The following is a 10,896-nucleotide window of genomic DNA, read 5'->3' on the forward strand; positions in this document are numbered from 1 at the left end:
AGCAAGACCTGGTCTCTGAAAAAAAAAAAGTCTCAGTTTGGGAGCCAGCAATGTGCCCTTGGGCACACAATTCAACCTCTCCGGGCCTAATTTTTCTCATTTATAAAATTAGGAGATTCAACTGGAGGGTCCTGTGGAGCCCCTTTGCCTCTAACATGCTATGAACTCTATATTTGCCAGTCATTTAGAAACATTGGTGACATGAATTCATGTGAAGAAATAATTTGTATTCTAAAGAATGTGCTTGTTTAGCTCCAAAGTGGGGTTGCATAGACCAAAAAAATAAAAAGCTATCTTTTTCCAAAAACAGAGTCCCAACTAGGCTTCAATTACCAAGAGCATATTTCTGCCATGATTGTGAGTCTGCTGGCCGGAGTCCTCTCCCTGGGAGAGGTCCCATTGAGCTGCCTCTGGCTGCACCTCCAAGAGTCTAGCAATTCCAGTGCAGATCTTGCAGCCGTATTGCCAAACATTTGTGCCAGGACAACTTCACGATAAATGATGAGAATGAATGGGTGGGGTGACAGCTCCACTATGTGGTCACCTTGTGAAAGAAAAAAGAATATTGTCTTAATGGACAGCGCAGGAGGAATCATTCAGGTGGATCTCAAATGATCTGAACTTTCCTCTCAATCCTTCTTCTCTATACAGAGGAAAAAGCAGTCACCATTTGAGGCTTAGGGAAAGCATTCAGTCTCACTCAGCTTGCATTCGTCTCACTTATTTTCTGACCTACTAAATAGTATTGCAACAGTTGGTATTCTGAGAACTTCTTGGAATCTAACCTACGTCTTCAGCTGTGCATCCTGCTTCTGTTTGTTTGAGATGGAGTCTCGCTCTGTTGCCTAGGCTGAGTGCAGTGGCATGATCTCGGCTCACTGCAACCTGTGCCTCCCAGGTTCCAGTGATTCTCCTGCCTCAGCCTCCTGAGTAGCTGGGATTACAAGCAACCACCACCATTCCTGGCTAATTTTTTTTGTATTTTTAGTAGAGACTAGGTTTCGCCACATTGGTCAGGCTGGTCTCGAACTCCTGACCTCAGGTGATCCGCCCACCTTGGCCTCCCAAAGTGCTGGGATTACAGGCGTGAGCCACCGTGCTTGGCCAAATATTTTTAAAATTATTTTTTGGTAGAAATAGGGTTTTGCCATGTTGACCAGCCTGGTTTCTTTCTTTTTCTTTTTTTTTGAGACAAGGTTTGGGTCTAACATGAGGCTGGAGTGCAGTGGCGCAATTTCTGCTCACTGCAACCTCTGCTCCCAGGCTCAAGTGATCACATCCTGCCTCAGCCTCCTGAGTAGCTGGTACTAGAGGTGTACAATTATAGAAATAAAATGAAGATTTAGGAAGCACATACGAAAGAATTTTTTTGACTCTAGAATTCTTGAGATCCTGGTGGAGGTAAGCAGAAAGTTTAGACAAGATAATTTATGGTCTTTTTCTTAAGGAATTCAAGGCTGAGTGTGGTGTCTCATGCCTGTAATCCCAGCACTTTGAGAGGCCGAGGTGGGAGAATCACTTGAGCAAAGGAGTTCAAGACCAGACTGGGCAACTTAGGGAGACCCAGTCTCTAAAAAAAACTTAACAATTACCTGGGTGTGGTGGCATGTACCTGTGGTTCCAGCTACTGGAGAGACTGAGGCAGGAGACTTGCTTGAGCCTGGGAGGTGGAGACTACAGTGAGCCATGATGGCACCTCTGCACTCCAGCCTGGGCAATATTGCAAGACCTCGTCTCAAAAATAAAAAAATTAAAAAAATAAAGGAAAGAAAAGCTGAGCTTGTGTAGGTGAGTCCTGCTAATAAGACATCCCAATGTAGAAGCTCCCACCCACATGCCATTGGGTCTGAAAGTGTGCAAATTAATGTGAAAGGAGCAAGTCGATAATTGCATCAGAAATTCAGACTGCTGCCTCTTCCTTCCTGATTGGTCCAGTGTAAGGGGGTGAGTGACAGGAACAATTGCAGTAAAAAAGTAAAAATATTGGCGGGGTGCGGTGGCTCATGCCTATAATCCCAGCACTTTGGGAGGCTTAGGTGGGTGGATCACCTGAGGTTGGGAGTTTGAGACCAACCTGACCAACATGGAGAACCCCATCTCTACTAAAAATACAAAATTAGCTGGGTGCGGTGGCGCATGCCTGTAATCCCAGCTACTTGGGAGGTTGAGGTAGAAGAATTGCTTGAACCTGGGAGGTAGTGGTTATGGTGAGCCAAGATCACGTCATTGCATTCTAGCCTGGGCAGCAAGAGCAAAACCCCATCTCAAAAAAAAAAAAGTAAAAATATTGCTTTGCAGCCCAGCCTGAAGACAAAAGTGAAGACAAAATGGCTCCCTTTGGTTCCTTTCAAATTGGCAATATTGTATAATAATAGCTCATTTCTTGGGAGGCCGAGGAGGCGGGTGGATCAACAGATCGAGACCATCCTGGTCAACATGGTGAAAACCTGTCTCTACTAAAAATACAAAAAAATTAGCTGGGCATGGTGGCGCGCGCCTGTAGTCCCAGCTACTCAGGAGGCTGATCCCAGGAGGTGGAGGTTGTGGTGAGCAGAGATCGCGCCATTGCACTCCAGCCTGGGTAACAAGAGCGAAACTCTGTCTCAAAAAAAAAAAAATAATAATAATAATAATAATAATAGCTCATTTCTGGAGCCCTTGGCATATGAGAAGGGACACTGATTCTGGTGCAAGCAGGATCCTTCTGTGAGTAGCAGCTATTCTGTGAGGTTATCTGTGTGACCAGCCCAAAGTCTCTCAGACAGGGAGTGATTGAGCTGGACACCAAATCCATATTTCTGTCCTTGTCCTGGGCTCTCACCTCCATCATGCTGCTCAGTGATCTTTGGAACTTGGACCTGTCTAAACAAATATCAGGTTCATTCCACCAGCTCCTGGCTGCACTATGGGCTTTCTACTATGAGCTTAAATGCCAGTTCTAAGATCTGTGTCCACTGTGGCCAGGAAGAACCTTTGTGATGGCTTTCTACTATGGCTACACATTGCAATTACCTGGGAAGTTGTACGGAAATGTTGATGTGAGGATCTTATCACTAAATAGTTTGATTTAATTGGTCTCCACTGCAACTTCGGCAAAGAGGTTTGTGTTTAACTTTTTATTGAAGTATGTGATACATGTAGAAACATGCACATACCCTAAGAGTTCATCTCAATGAATTCTTACAAACCAGTGATACCTGTGTAACCACCACTCAGCTGGAGAATTGGAACTTCATTAGCACCCTAGAAGCACAAATCACACTCACTTCTAGTTACCCCTGATCCCCAACGCACAGCCACACTAACACTAACTTCTAACAGCGTAGAAAGTTTGACATCGAGATTTTTGAAGCTCCCCAAATAATTCTAATGGGCAGCCAAGGTTAGGAACCACTGGTTGAAGAGAGGGAAGTAGGATGAACCAAGCCAACTGCATAAATACAAGTGAAAAAAATAAAATGAAGAAGAAAAAAACCCAAGCTACACTTATGCCTCAACCCTGGCTGCTGCCTGCTGTGTTATATGTAAGTCTCATTTCATATTAGCATGTCGACCAAGGGTGGAGAGCTGGGAGCTGTGGCTCATGCCTGTAATCCCAGCACTTTGGGAGGCCAAGACTGGTGGATCATGAAGTCAGGAGTTTGAGACCAGTCTAGTCAACATGGTGAAACCACATCTCTACTAAAAATACAAAAATTAGTCCAGCATGCTGGCAGGCGCCTGTAATCCCAGCTACTATGGAGGCTGAGGCAAGAGAATTGCTTGAACCTGGGAGGTGGAGGTTGTGGTGAGCCAAGATCACGTCATTGCACTCCAGCCTGGGATACAAGAGCAAAACTCTGTCACGGAAAAGAAAAAAAGGACAAAGGTGGAAAAGGGTTGGGTCTTTTTTTGTTCTTTTCTTACAATATATTTTATTTAAGAAAACTTTTCTTTGCCGGTGCAGTGGCTCATGCCTATAATCCTAGCATTTTGGGAGGCTGAGGCAGAAAAATCAACTGAGGTCAGGAGTTCAAGACCAGCCTGGCCAACATGATGAAACCTTTCTCTACCAAAAATACCAAAATTAGCTGGGTGTGCTGGCAGACGCCTGTAATCCCAGCTACTTGGGAGGCTGAGGCAGGAGAATTGCTTGAACCCGGGAGGTGGAGGTTGCAGTGAGCCGAGATTGTGCCACTTCACTCCAGCCTGGGCAACAAGACTGAAACTTCGTCTCAAAAAAAAAGACCTAAAAACCAAAAACAATTTTTCTCAACCTAGGAAATACCATTCTGGACATCGGTCTTAGCAAATAATTTTGACTAAGTCCCCAAAAGCAATTGCAGTAAAAACAAAAACTGACCAGCAGGACCTAATTAAACTGAAGAGCTTCTTTCACACAGCAGAAGAAACTATCAACAGAGAGACAGTCTACAGAATGGGAAAAAATGTTTACAAACCATGCATCCAACAGAGATCTAATACCCAGAAACTGTAAAGAACTTAAACAATTAAACAAGCAAGAAAACCAAATAATCTCATTAAAAATAGTCAAAGAACAGGAACAGACACTTCTCCAAAGAAGAAGACATACGTGCAGAAAACAAACATATGAACAAACGCTCATCATCACTAATCATCAGAGAAGTGCAAATCAAACCACGGTAAGATACCATCTCACACCAGTCGGAATGGCTACTATTAAAGCATCAAACAATTACAGATGCTAGTGAGGTCGCAGTGAAAAGGGCATGCTTATACACGGTTGGTGGGAATGTAAAGTAGTTTAGCCACGCAGAAAGCAGTTCGGAGATTTCTCAAATAGCTTAAAACAGAATTACCATTTAACCCAGTAACTCTGCTATTGATATACCCAAAGAAAAAGCAGACATTCTACCAAAAAGACACATGCACTTGTATGTTCATTGCAGCATTATTCACAATAACAAAGAAAGACATGGAATCAGCCTGGATGCCCATCAACAGTGGAATGGATAAAGAAAATGTGATACATATACCCCGTGGAATACTATGCAGTCATAAAAAAGAATGAAATAATATCCTTTGCAGCAAATGGATGCAGCTGGAGGTCATTATCCCAAACAAATTAACACAAGAACATAAAACCAAATATCCTATGCTTGCATGTATTAAGCAGAAGCTAAAAACAGCACACACAGACACAAGAAGGGAACAGTAGACACTGACGACTAGAAAAAGAGAGGATTGAAAACTACCTATCTGGTGCTATGTTCACTACCTGTGTGATGGCATAATTCATATACCAAACCTCAGTGACACGCAATTTACCCATGTAACAAACCTGCACCCACAAACCTAAAAGTTTTTTAAAAACCCCCAATCCCTACACAGCAACATATTTAAAACCCAACTTTTCTCAGATTCACCCCTTAGTGAGAGAAAATCTGCCATCCTGAGGGTTGCCAAAATCACATTTGCAGATGGCAATAAAAGATTTATAGAGTGCTTTCTGTGTACCAAGCCCCTTGCTAAATGTGTCATGCATGATCTCATTCAGTCCTCACAACACCCAATAATAACAGGTTCTTTTATTTCCTGATTTTACAGATGAGGAAACCTAAGCACAAAGAGATTAAGTAGCTCGCCTAGGGGCACTGAGTGTGTAATTGGCAATGCTTCACTTGCAGGGATTCCTCTTGCTGTAATTCTATTGTGGTTTTATTTTAAATATCTGTGCCAACTTACCTCTGCTAGTAAATACCTGGGCAAAGATTAATGCCACATCAATTTCATTTTTTTTTTTTTATACTTTTTTCAATTTCATTCTTTCAATGTACAGCGTAATGAGTGGGGATATTAGTGGGGAAAAATCAGAGTAACCTGTGTGTGCTGGAACGGACCTTGATGATCCCGTGTTTTTTACCTCCTCATTTTACAGATGAACAAATGGGCCAAAGAAGATTTTGGATAAACTTAAACTGAATGAGAGAAAATTAGAAAGTCTAAATACTCCTGGGGAAACTCCAGGTAAAGCTTCCTTGGGCAAGTAAGGGCTTTGACTTACTTGTCTTTACTCTCAGATGTGCGAATCTGTAGCCTTTGTAAATACAACCTCATGACCAGTAATGTTACTACTATTATTTGGTTTAACATTCATAACATGGTCACAGTGAATATTATTAATAGAATTATAAGTCTTGGCTGGGTGCAGTGACTCACACCTTTAATCCCAGCACTTTAGGAGGCTGAGGTGGGTGGATCAAGAGGTCAGGCGTTCGAGACCACCCTGGCCAACATGGTGAAATCCCATCTCTACTAAAAATACAAAAAAATTAGCTGGGCATGGTGGCACACACCAGCTACTCAGGAGGCTGAGGCAGGAGAATCACTTGAACCTGGGAGGTGGAGGTTGTAGTGAGCTGAGATGGTGCCACTGCACTCCAGCCTGGGTAACAGAGCGAGACTCCCCTCAAAAAAAAAAAAAGTCTGTGTATAGCGAGCTTATAATCTAAACCAGAGACAGCGCTGATGATCACAGTTATCTGAGTTGAAAAGTGGGTTTTCTCAGGTTTCTCTGAATGTGTTCTGTTTGTTTGGATTTCATGTCATATGTGGTTGGCCTCCTAGCATATTTATTCTGGCAGTGAAAGGGGTAGGGTGTCTGAAATAAATCTCTTGGAGAAATTTTCATTGAAAGCCTGGTGTTACACATCTAAGTCTTCTTTCTTGAGCACTTCCAAGAAGCCAAACAAATCCCAGAAAATGTGAGGTTTGTTGCTTGTCCATATTTCTCCTCTAAGATGATTTCAGAGTTTCTTGGAATTCTTAAAGATGTTTTCTTCTGTTTTAGATCTCTCTCCCACCTCTCGCATCCTCAGTTTTATATCTACTCTTCCAGTTACCCACAACCCTTAGCCTGCTTTGTTCAGTCTTTCCTAGACTTTTTGGTATTAAACTCTCTTTGAGACAGTGTCTGGCCATGGCTCACTAATTTTTTTTTTCCAGAGCAATTTTCTCAATAAAAATTATACCCTCAATTACTTTTCTTTTCCTAGAGCAATGAATCACATTCTAAGAAGCCATTAGGGTGGGGGCAGCTGGATGCAGAGCGAAGAGGTTCCAGCCAGTGCCAGCTTGTCAACCTCATTCTCTGTGTACCGTGCTGCAGCCTTTGTGTTGAAGTCACCAGCCAAGGAAGTACCTTCAGTGCCCATTTCTGCTACACTTTTGTGCTTCGGGTACCTATGTGATGGAGGCCATGTTTTAGAGAATGGATCTGTGCTTAGAGGCAAGAAAAAAATTAGCTTAATCCAGGATAGCTTGATATTTGAAGGTTAAGGCCGAGTGTGGTGGCTCATGCCTGTAATCCCAGCACTTCAGGAGGCCAAGGCAGGCAGATCACCTGAGGTTGGGAGTTCGAGACCAGCCTGTCCAGCATGGAGAAACCCTGTCTCTACTAAAAAAAAAATACAAAAATTAGACAGGTGTGGTGGTGCCTGCCTGTAATCCCAGCTACTTGGGAGGCTGAAGCAGGAGAATTGCTTGAACCCGGGAGGTGGCGGTTGCAGTGAGCCGAGACTGAGCCACTGCACTCCAGCCTGGACAATGAGAGTGAAACTCCGTCTCAAAAGAAAAGAAAAAATTGAAGGCTGTGGGAGTTTGCATTAGTACTTCCATTCTTCATCCCTCCCAGTGTCGGTACCCTCTGCCGTGGGACTTTGCACTTATTTCCATCAAGAGGTGAGTATATAGCCGGGCGCAGTGGCTCACGTCTATAATCCCAGCACTTTGGGAGGCCGAGGTGGGCAAATCATGAGGTCAGGAGTTCAAGACCACCATAGCCAACATGGCGAAACCCCATCACTACTAAAAAGATATAGAATTAGCTGGGCATGGTGGTGGGCGCCTGTAATCCCAGCTACTCGGGAGGCTGAGCCAGGAGAATCACTTGAACCCAGGAGGCAGAGGTTGCAGTGAGCGGAGATTGCACCACTGTACTCCAGCCCGGGCGACAGTGAAAGACTCCGTCTCAGAGAAAAAAAAAAAAAAGGAGATAAGTATATTCCCTACACATTGATTCTGATCATGACAACTGCTTTGGCCAATAGGATTTCCGGTGTGACACAACAGAGACTTGAAAATGTTCTTGTGTGATTGGACTTGCTTCCTCGCCTCCTTGCTATTTCCATGAGAAGAGTATGCCAGGGTGCCAGGGCTAACCCGCTGGTCCTAGCAAGGCGATGAGAGATATCAGGGGCAGAACTGCTCCAAGGAAGCTGCCCCAGCCCAGCCCTGCCAGGAGCAGAGCAGCCCAACTGACCCAGAGATGCACAAGCAAATCCAGCCAGGTCTGCATAGCCAGCCTTCCAGGGAACTGCAGATGCAGGAGCTGGAGTAGGAAGTGATTGTTGTTTTAAGCCTCTGAATTTCGAGGTGGTTTGCTATCCAGCAATAGCAATGAGGTCATGCTTTCTGAGACTTAGGATGATTACCTGAGCAAATGGAAACAAAAGTACTTTGCAAATGTACAGCCGTGGGAACTTGAAGAGTGGACTGGACTGGCTCTGGAGCCTGAAGACCTGAGTTACAATTCACACTCATTCTCAGCTCACTCTGTAGACTTGGGCAAATAATTTCACTTTTCTGGGTCTTACTGTAAAATTACAGAGCTGGCTTGCCAACCCAAAGCATAAGAGCTTCAGAGGATGTCAAAAAATTAACATGAATTTCATTGGTAGAGATGAGGAAGGTACGAGAGAGCTTACAGGGAATTTTGAGTAAAAAAGGGGACGAAGGCTCACTCTACTGCACAGGCTGGAGTGCAGTGGTACAATCTCGGCTCACTGCAACTTCTGCCTCCTGGGTTCAAGTAATTCTCTGCCTCAGCCTCCTGTGTAGCTGGGATTACAGGCACCTGCCACCACTCCTGGCTAATGTTTGTATTTTTAGTAGAGACGGGGGTTTCACCATATTGGCCAGGCTGGGTCTTGAACTCCTGACCTTGTGATCCACCCACCTTCAAATCCCAAAGTGCTGGGATTACAGGTGTGAGCCACTGGCGCCCAGCCTTTGAGTATAAAATATTTATACCTCGTAGTCCCAGCTACTTGGGGGGGCTGAGACAGGAGAATTGCCTGAGCCCAGGAGGTTGAGGCTACAGGGAGCCAAGATCCTGCCACTGCACTGCAGCCTGGTGACAAAGTGAGACTCTGTCTCAAAAATAAATAAAATAAAATATTATACTCAAATAAAAGGGGCAGATCTACTGAGTTGCAAATTGGAGAATTTTGAAGAATATGTTTGATTAAAGCTGAAAGGTAGTCTTGAAGCCCGGAAATAAAATAGTCTCACTTCCCCAGAGATCAAAGACATTGCCTTGAAAGTGTGGGCTACATGAATGAGTGCATGAGAGAGGCGTGACCTGAAAATGGCTTCTAGAAGGCACCTTCCTGACTGCTCTTCCCTTGGAATAAAGCAAAGCTGGGGACAATGATGAAGTGTTCGATCAGGTGGAGAGACAATAGGCCAGACTAGCAGGCAGATGTCTGTTTGAGCTCCCTCCTTAGTTACCTTCAGCTCATCTTGGTCACTCGGTATCTGATCTGGGACAGTCACCTATCTTACGGACAAGTGGATGAAATATGATTCATTTGTTCATTCCATTCTGATTACATGCAAGCTTTCAGGAGCTATTCTGGATTCTGGGGATGAGATGATGAACACATGGTTCCTGAGCTGGCCATCAACTCAGGCTAGACAGACTTTTCATATATTGTCATTCATGTCACAATATGTAATACTAGGCCAGGCATTGTGGCACATACCTGTAATCCCCAGACTTTGGGAGGCTGAGGTGAGAGGATGCCTTGAGCCCAGGAGTTTGTTTTTTGTTTTTTTGTTTTTGTTTTTGAGACAGAGTTTCACTCTTGTTACCCAGGCTGGAGTGCAATGGTGCGATCTCGGCTCACCACAACGTCCGCCTTCTGGGTTCAAGTAATTCTCTGGCCTCAGACTCCTGAGTAGCTGGGACTACAGGCGTGTGCCACCATGCCTAGCTAATTTTTGTATTTTTAGAAGAGACGGGGTTTCACCATGTTGACCAGGAAGGGCTCGATCTCTTGACCTCGTGATTCGCCCACCTCAGGCTCTCGAAGTGCTGGGATTATAGGCGTGAGCCACCGTGCCTGGATGAGCCCAGGAGTTTGAGACCCTCCTGGGCAACACAGGGAGATCCTGTCTCTACAAAAACTTAGCCAGGCGTAGTAGCATTCACCTGTAGTCCTAGGTACTTAGGAGGCTGAGGTGGGAGGATTGCTTGAGCCCAGGAGGTCAAAGCTGCAGTGAGCTACAATTGTTCTACTGCACTCCAGCCTGGGCAAACACACACACACACACACACACACACACACACACACACACACACACGACAAGATCCATTTCCAGAGGGGAAAATTATAGCTCTGAGAGATTAAGAGGATTGTCCACAGCACTTTGGGAGGCCGAGGTGGGTGGATCACGAGGTCAAAAGATTGAGACCATCCTGGTCAACATGGTGAAACCCCGCCTCTACTAAAAATACAAAAAAATTAGCTGGGCATGGTGGCGTGTGCCTGTAATCCCAGCTACTCAGGAGGCTGAGGCAGGAGAATTGCCTGAACCCAGGAGGTTGCGGTGAGCCGAGATCGCGCCATAGCGCTCCAGACTGGGTAACAAAGAGCGAAACTCCGTCTCAAAAAAAAAAAAAAAAAAAGAGGATTGTCCAAAGTCACATGGCTTACATGAGAAAGATGAAAATATTGGCCGTCTCAGTGGCTCATGCCTGTAATCCCAGCACTTTGGGAGGCTGAGGCAGGTGGATCACAAGGTCAAGAGATCGAGACCATCCTGTCCAACATGATGAAACCCCATCTCTATTAAAAATACACACACACACAC

The sequence above is a fragment of the Callithrix jacchus genome, chromosome 6 (genome assembly GCF_049354715.1).
Source record: "Callithrix jacchus isolate 240 chromosome 6, calJac240_pri, whole genome shotgun sequence".
NCBI lineage: Eukaryota > Metazoa > Chordata > Mammalia > Primates > Cebidae > Callithrix > Callithrix jacchus.